Below are 9,387 nucleotides of genomic sequence, written 5' to 3'. Positions count from 1 at the left end.
ATACAGCATTGTTAATTAAAACAAGGGAAAAGAAAAAACATCCTTTTGGCAGCTTAATCCTTACAAGCATGGATAAACATTCTCAGGAAAACTTTGTTTATGGTCACAGTGCTCCGTATTTCTTATCAATTAACTTGTGGTTAGTTATTCCCAAACACACACACACACACACACACACACACACACACACACACATATATATATATATATATATATATATATATAAATTTTACACTTGGCAGAACATTCTTTTATCTTCTTAAGACAGCAACAAGGACACAGTTCAAAGAGTTCATATTTTCTCACAGAACTCCTTGTTTTGCTAAGCACAGCAAAACTTAACTGTTTGTGTGCGTGAGCACACATTCTAGGTGTTCACCCATCTTTAAAGTCTTGGTATATCTCTCCAAAGAGGACCTCAGGTGACACCTTCACACTGTTTACCCCATCTCTACAGTCCCCCAGAGACCTTGGTCATCTCTGCTCCATCTCCAATAGGCCAATAGCTTTGATGTCATCAATAGCAGATTCTCACCCAGGCTGTTCAAGACCTTCCCAAGCCTGTTCAAATGTACAGTTTAGAATATAAAGTCAGCATCTTGATGCTGCTCAGAAATGCATCAGACTATCTGAGAAATTAAATGCCAGGAAGAGGCTTCTGGGGCCAGGGTGATCTCAGGAGGGAGTAAGCCCTGCACACCATCGGAAAGATGGAATGCCCACATCTGCTCTGATATTTGGGGGTGTTCTTTCATTTGAAGGCAAAACTGTTTTTTTTTGAAAGATGTAGGCAGGAACTATTAGAGTTTTCAGAAATACCTAAAGAAAGACTTTACCTGTATATTCTGAGATGACAAGTCTATAAATCAGGCAGTATCCAACCTCATGTCCTGCAGAAATGCTTATCTAGGCCTATGTCTCTCAGGGCCTACCTCTGGGGACCATAAATCAGGAGACTGTGGTGGGATCTCTGTCATTAGGAAGGTGCCCACCTCTGCCAGCTCATCACTTGGGCCTGGACCCTTCTCCAGGAATATTCTGGTGATGGCTGCTACATGGAAGGGTAAATTCTGTAAGCAAAGAGATTTCACAACCCACTGGAGGGAGGAAGGAGCACAGCCCACATGCAACACAAATCTCAAGTAGGGAGGCAGACACAGCATCCAGCCCAGCCAGCCCAGGCCACCTGAGCCAAGTTCATCACTGCTGTGCCCCAGCCTCCCTCTCTACACCATGGTCTCCAACTAAGGAAGGAGGGGAACTGAGCAGGAGAGATGGCCCCACTGCCTGAGGGGATGACAGCACCTGGCAGCAAGTAGCCTTGAAATTGTGTCTTTTTCTGTATATCTGAGTTGGAAATGCTATAGGCCTGGGGATTGTGGCTGTGTAGAGTATGATTTGGGGTCATCTGGCATTAGTGGTTGTGGTTGAGTGGGACAGGTTTTGTTGGCTCTAATGGCTCAGCAATGGGTGGGTTTGGGGACAATGACCAAACCTGAGGGCAACAGCAGACATTCTTGTCTTGTTCTAATCCTGCAGAAATGAGGCTTTATCTCATTTACCCAAATATCCTCCAGTGGGAAAGAGGGTACTTGGTCAGTTGTTCCCTGTGAAGAGATTGGCTGAGGTGCAGCTGGCACCATCGCCTCTCATTCACTACGTGGTAAGAGCCTCCAGGATCTGCTTCTCCTCAGGTGAGTGACCTCCTTTCTGTCACACTGGCTTAGCTCCTCTGTCCTCTCTTGGCCACTAGAAATGAACTTGCTTCAAAGAAACATTTCCTGGGGTCCATCCTGACCCTGATTATCAGTGCTTCACTCTCCTTGTACCTCAATGTCACACTCAGATTCTTTCCTAGCAGCACACAAGCACCTGCCCCCAGCTTCCCTCAGTCCCTCTTCAGCCTTCACTCTCCTTGCACCCCAATGCTAGGGAGCACCCAATGCTCCAAGGATCCCCACAATAAGCAGACACGTCACAGACTACATTACCCACAATCTGAAGTGGCAGAGGCTGCCAGAATCCTATGTAGAAGTCATAAAGGGCAAATATTAACCCAAACCCTAGCCCTTGCACTAATCCTAGCCCTAACACTAACTGATCAGAATCCTCAGGGTACCAGGACAGGCATGAAACCTTCAGATTCATGTGACTATGAGCAGAGAAGTGTGGACAAAACTCATAACTATGTTAACCACAATGATAAGCGGCATAAGTTACCAGGGCCTTCCCCTTGCAGTGAATAGGTAAAATGCAGCACGGGTAGGCTCAGGCCCTCTCTGGAACTGGGCAGGTCCAGGGCGTGATCTTCTTGAGGACCTGGCCTCCGGACAGGTCGCCCAGGTAGCGGGTGTAGGTGTGGGCCACCAGCAGCTCAGACTTCCTGCGCCCCTCCTGCTGGAGCGGATCCACGCAGCGGTGTGTGGCTGCGTGTAGGGGACGGCTTCTGCCAGCTCACTGGTACCAGAAGGCCATGTCCTGCTCCAGTGCGGCCCTGCGGTGCAGTTCCTCGGGGAAGCAGACGGGACGAAGACGGGGTTGTCCTTGTTGTGATCCATCTCCTCCTCCAGGGCCACGTAGACGTGGTACAGAGACCCCATCACCAGCTTGAAGCCCCTTCGGGTCACCTGACCCCTCTGGAAGTTCCTCATGAACTCCGGCATTCTCTGCCTGGGCGTGCACCTCCTTGGTGGCATCCTTCAAGGCCTCGGACAGATCTTGGGGCAAGCTGTCGCTCTGCAGGCGGTCTGTGGGGTCTGTTGCCGGGGCTGGCTGGGGCAAGCTGTCGCTCTGCAGGGTCCACAGCTGGGGCTGGCTGGTGCGGAGGCTCTGCGGCGGCGGCCGAGCAGGCAGCGGCTGTGTCAATTTCAGTTTTCAAGGGCAGATGTCATAGTAGCATTCATGTCACAGGGCAGTTATTATATGAGAATTGAAGCTCTATGTGGATATTATATTTTTACTAAAGGTCTTGGGGACTGATTATATTAGGATTATATTATTATCAATGCTATTATGAGGTTTTTCATATGAGTATTAAAGACCACATTGTATATATCATGTGATTTTTGTGATGCTATACAAATAAATATGACATTACTAACTAAAGACCACAGAGAACGTCACATTGACTTGCTTTTTAGTATAAAAGAACCCAAGGCAGGTGCATTATCAGTTTTTGAAGCTATAATATGGATAGTGTATCAATATTGAGGGCTACAAGCCAGATATTTTATCAGTTTTTAATGCTATAACATGAATATTGTATGAGTATTGAAGTCCACAGGGCAGCTATTATATCATTTTTACATTCCATAGTATGGGTAATATCTCAATATGAAAGTTCACAAGTCAGAAATTTTATCAAGTTTTGATGCTATAATATGGATATTATGTTAGTATTAATGTCAAAAAGAAGCAATTTATCAGGTTTTCATGCAGCTATTTCATTGGTTTTGAATGCTGTACTATGGATATAACATAAATAATAAACCTGTAAAATGGATTATCATTTTAGAACAAATTCTTTGAGGCAGCCTTTATAATAGATTTGGATGATATAACATGAATATTACATTAACCAACGCTATGATATTAATTTTACATGCTACAATATGATACCCAATTGAGGGCTGAGGCTGTAGCTCAATGACAGAGTGCTTGCCTATCATGTGTGAAGCACTAGGTTTGATCCTTAGCACAACATAAAAAAAAAAAAAAAATGAGGGCTGTGGATATAGCTCAGTTGGTAGAGTACTTGCCTTGCATGCACAAGGGGTACATGCTGGGGTTCAATCCCCAGCACCAAATAAATAAATAAATAAATAAACAAATAAATAAAGGCATACTGTCCATCTACAACTACAATTTTTTTAATATGATATCCAGTTGAATCAAAACAAGGGAAATTTATATATTAATGTAACTCATGTAGCATGGATATCACATCAATATTAGGGCCACAGGGCAGCTGTCATTTAGTTTACATTCCATAATATGGGTATTTTATTAATGTTAAGGTGACAGGAGAGATGAAATATTGCATCCTGAGGCCACAGTATGAACATGATATTGATATTCAGTGCCAATCTTATGTTAGTTTTCAATGCTAGAATATAGATATCCTTTTAGTCATAAGGGCCAAGTTCATCTCTTATAATAACTTTAGATGCTCCGATATGGATTTTAGATGCTCCGATATGGAGTATGAAAGGTCAAAGTGCAAGAATTATTGTAGTTTGAAATATGCTATAATATGAATATTGTATTAATGTTGAACACCACAAGGAAACCACTATGTGACTTTTAAAAGGTATTTTAGTGATATACCATCAGACATAAAGGCCATAAGGAAGCCATTAATCAATTTTAGGTGCTGATCATATAAATATAAAGGCCACATTGCACCCTCATATGTTTTCCATGATAAAATGAGTATGTCTGTTTAGTGTTAGGGGAGATATGCAAGTTATTTTGTCAGTTTTTCATACTATAGTATGATATCATATCAGTTTTCCAGGCCACAAGGCAAGTAATGTCAATTAGTGATGTGACCCATAATATGGATATCTGATCAGAATTGAACACTAGAAGGTAGCCAATTGATCAGTTTTTCTTTCTGTCTTAAGGATTACCTATCACCAATGAAGGCCAAAAGTAGTACTTTGTCATGTCCTTGTGTTATATTATGGATGACTTTCACTATCAAAGGCTCAATGGCAGTTATTCTATCACTTTTTCATGCTCTATTATGGATGCCATGTCATATTAGAGGCCACAAAGCACCTGTTTCATAAATTGTTCATAGTTCATAGGAATAGAATAATAGTACTCAAGGACTCAGGGAAGCTATTTTATCAGTTAGTATGGATTTACATTAATAATAAAGGCCACAAGACAGCTATTACACTACTTTTATACATGTTATTTTAATATTAAAATCCAAAGGGCAGCTATTATATTAATATTGGATGCTATAATATGGATGTCATATTAGTATTAAATGTCATAGGGCATATATTACATATAAGATATTTTAGTAAAAATATTACATTAAATAAAAACAAAAAGTCACATTTTGTATTAGGGTTAGAGGTTATAGTATGAATATTACATTAATATTAGAGGCTGAGGACACACATTGTATTAGTTTAAGATGCTGTAATATAGATATTAAATGGGCACAGGGCAACTATTCTATTATTTTGGATTATATAGCATGGAGATTATATTAACAACTACAGGGCAGCTATTATATTAATTTTACATGCTGTATTATGGATATTACATTAATATCAAAGCCACAGGAAAAGTATTGTTTAGTTTTAAAGGACACAATATGTTTATCATATCAATATTAAAGGCCATAGGCAGCTATTCCTTTATGTTTAGAGGCTATAGGAGGGACAGCATATTAATATTAAAGGCCACAAGGCATCTGTTTTACTAGTTTTAGATCCTCTAGTATGGATATAATATTAGCACTAAGGATATAGGACAAATATAGTATTAATTTAAGATACTATATTATAGGTATATATTAATATTTAAGGCCACAGAGCACCTATTATATTAATTAGACATGCTATCATATGGATATTACATTAATATTAAAAAACAAAGGGCATCTATTATGTTAGCTTGAGATACTGTAGTATAGGTATGCTATTAGTATAAAAGATCACAGGCAGCTAATACATTAGTATAAGATTCTGTAGTATGGCTATTACATCAGTATTAAAGGCCACTGGTTAGCTATTACATAAGTTTAGTTTTAGAGGCTACATTATATACCTCGTAAGTATTAAAGGCCTCTGGATAGCTATTATATTCACATTAGATGCTACAGTATGAACATCATATTAGTATTAGAGGCAAAGGACACATATTGGTTTAAGATGCTATATATGGGATTTTACTTTAATAATAAAGGACACAGGGCATCTACTAGATTAGATTAGATGAGACAGTATGTATATTATATTGATGTTAAAGTCCACAGGGCAGTTATCATGTTAGATTGAAATGGTATATTATGTATATAATAGTACAATAAAAGACCACAAGGCAGTTAATATATTAGTATTGGATGCTATAGTATGGATATTTTGTTAATATAAAAGCCACAAGGCAGCTATTATATTAATTTTAGATACTATGAAATATGTATTATAATACAGTGCTTTTAAAACCATAATACAACTATTATATTACTTTAGATGGCATAGGATGGAGATCTTTAGTATTAGAAACCAGAGAACTTCTATTGTGTTAATTTTAGATTTTACAGAATGGATATCATTAGTATTAAAAACTACAGGGCATCTATTATAATACTTTAGGTATCATAGTACATCTCATATTAGTATTGAAGGTCACAGGGATGCTATTATATTAGTTTTAGAGGTCACAATATGCATATTGTATTAGTGTGAAAGGCCACAGGGCAGCTATAATATCCATTTTTGATGCTATATTAGGGACAAAATATTAGTATTAAAAGGCCACAGGGAAGCTATTATATTCATTTTAGAGGACACATTTTACTGTCCTCTAATATTTATAATATTAATAATAATATTAATATTATGTTAATGTAGACTGGGGCTGGGATCATTAGAGAGCCTTTGCCTGACACGTGTGAGGCACTAGGTTCTATCCTCAGCACCACATAGAAATATATAAAATAAAGGTATTGTGTGCATCTACAACTAAAAATATTTTAAAATATATATTATGTTAATGTTAAAGACAGCAAGGAAGCTATTATACTAGTTTTAGATGCTATGGAATGTATATCATATGCCTACATGGCAGCTATTTTATTAGTTTCAGATGCTACACTAATGGATATTATATTAACATTAAAGACCAAAGTGAGGTATTATATTGAATTTAGATGCTTTAGTATGGATATTACATTAGTATTAAAGGTCACAGAGCAGTTGTTAGGATAGTTTAAGATGCTACAGTATGCATATCATATCATTATTAAAGACCAAAGATCAGCTATTACATTAGTTTTAGATCGTATATTTTAGATTTCATATTACTATGAAAGGCCATAGAGTAATTATTATATCAGGTTTAGATGCTCTACTATGGAGGATATATTAGTACTAATGTCCACTGGGCAAATATTATATTAACATTAGATGCTGTAATATGGATAGCATATTAGTGTGAAAGACCACAGAGCAGGTATTATATTAGTTGTTGATGCCATATAATGGATATCATATCTGTATGAAAGGCTGCGGGACAGATAATATATTAGTATAATATGCTATAGTGTGGATATTACATCAGTATTAAAGGCCACAGGACAGCTGTTATATTAGTTTAACATAGAATAGTACTGATATTACATTAATTTTAAAGGCCACAGAGATGCCATAATATTAGCTTTGGATACTAAAATATGGGTATTATATTACTATTAAAGGCAACAGGACATCTGTTATATCAATTTAGATGCTACAGTGTAGATATATTAATATTAAAGGTCACAGGGTAGCATTTATATCACTTTTATATTTTATAGTATGAGTATCATATTAATATTAAAATCCACACAGCAGCTGTTAAATCAATTTTCTATGCTATAATATGGATATCATATCAGTAAGAAAAAAAAAAAGCCACAGGGAAGCTATTATATTAGATTTAGAGTCAACAGTGTAGACATCAAATTAGTATTAAAAGCCACATGGCAGTAATTATATTAATGTAGAGACCACAGTATGGATACTATATTAGTGCTAAAGGTCCCAGGACACCTATTTTATTAGTTTTAGAGTGTATAATATAGACATCTTTAGTATTAAAGACAATAGGGCAACTTTTGTATTAGTTTTAGATACTATAATATGGATATCATTAATATAAAAGGTCAAAGGGCAGCTATTGTGTTGTGATTTTAGATACTAGAGTATGGATAATATGTTAATATTAAAGGCCACAGGGCAGCTATTTTATTAGTTTTAGGTGCTATGGTATGGATATAATATTACTATGAAAAAACCTAAGGGCATCTATTTTATTACTTTCAGATGCCACAGCATGGATACAATATGGACATGAAAGTCCAAAGGGCAGCTCTTCCATTAGTTTTAGATGCTGGAGTATGAATATCATATTAGTATGAAATGTCACAGGACAGCTATTGTATTAGTTTTACAGGCCACAATGTGGTTATTATATTTACTTTAAAGTCACAAAGCTGTTATAATGTTAGTACTAGAGTCCATATTACTGATATTATTTTATTATTACAGATAAGAGTGTAATGTTAGATGACATACTGTGAATATTATCTTAGTATTATTAGAGGCCACAGTGTGGACATTACATTAGTAACTTCCAAAATTCAGATATTATACTAGGATTAAAGGCTAAAGGTTGGATTCAATTAACCTTAGAAACCATGATGTGGCTCATATTTGTGTTGGATGCAACCATATGGATATTATATTAATATTAATAGTGACAGTATGGATAATATATTAATATTAAATGCCACAAGGCAGGTATTAAATCAGTACTAGATGCCACTGTGTAGATATTACAGTATTCCAAACCACAGTGTAGACATTGTATTAACATTAAAGAACACATGGCATGTATTATATTCTCATAAGACAGAGTGGATATCATATTAACTTTAAAGGACACAGAGAAGCTATTTTCTTATTAGAACTCACAGTGTGGACACTATATTAATAGAAAAGGTCACAGAGTACCTATTATGTTAGTGTTAGATGCCACTGCATGGATATTATATAAGTATTAGAGGCCACCATGCGGTTATTATGTTAGTATTAGTGACCAAAGTGTGGACATTATATTAATATCAAAGTCCACAAGTATTAGAAGCTTCAGTATGGCTATTGTGTTAGTATTAGAGACCACAGTGTGAAAATTATATTAGTGTTAGAGGACACAATATAGTGTTAGGATATTACATTAATGTTAGAGGCCACAGTGTGGTCATTATATTAACATTAAAGACCATATGGCAGGGCTGGGGCTGAGTCTGAAGTGTAGAGTGTGCACCTAGCACATGCAAGGTCCTGGGTTCAATCCGCAGCACCACATAAAAATAAATAAAATAAAGGTATTTTGTCCAACTACAACTAAAAAAATAAATATTAAAAAAAAAAAAAGATCATATGGCAGCTGTTGTATTAGTGTTTGAGGTCACTATGGACACTGTACCAGAGGCCACATGTGGAATAGCATCAAAGGTCACTAGAGAATGTATTAGCACTAGAGGCTACATATGGATGATTGACACATTGGCATTATCTCACCACCATCTCTGTATTATTATACAGCCAGTTCTGGTAAGGTGCTGTGCAACCTCTGGTAGCCATTGAAGCTCAGCATAGG

At 36.9% G+C, this 9,387-nt stretch overlaps 1 pseudogene; it reads right to left on the bottom strand.

Annotated features, from left to right (window-relative positions):
* Window positions 1–218: 218 nt before the first annotated feature.
* LOC107153972 lies at window positions 219–2,874 on the bottom strand (annotated as a pseudogene).
* Window positions 2,875–9,387: the final 6,513 nt, after the last annotated feature.

Source organism: Marmota marmota, unplaced genomic scaffold, assembly GCF_001458135.2.
Source record: "Marmota marmota marmota unplaced genomic scaffold, marMar, whole genome shotgun sequence".
In the NCBI taxonomy this organism is placed as follows: domain Eukaryota; kingdom Metazoa; phylum Chordata; class Mammalia; order Rodentia; family Sciuridae; genus Marmota; species Marmota marmota.
Note: the sequence above shows the minus strand (reverse complement) of the source record. Positions and strands in the feature narration are given on the sequence as shown.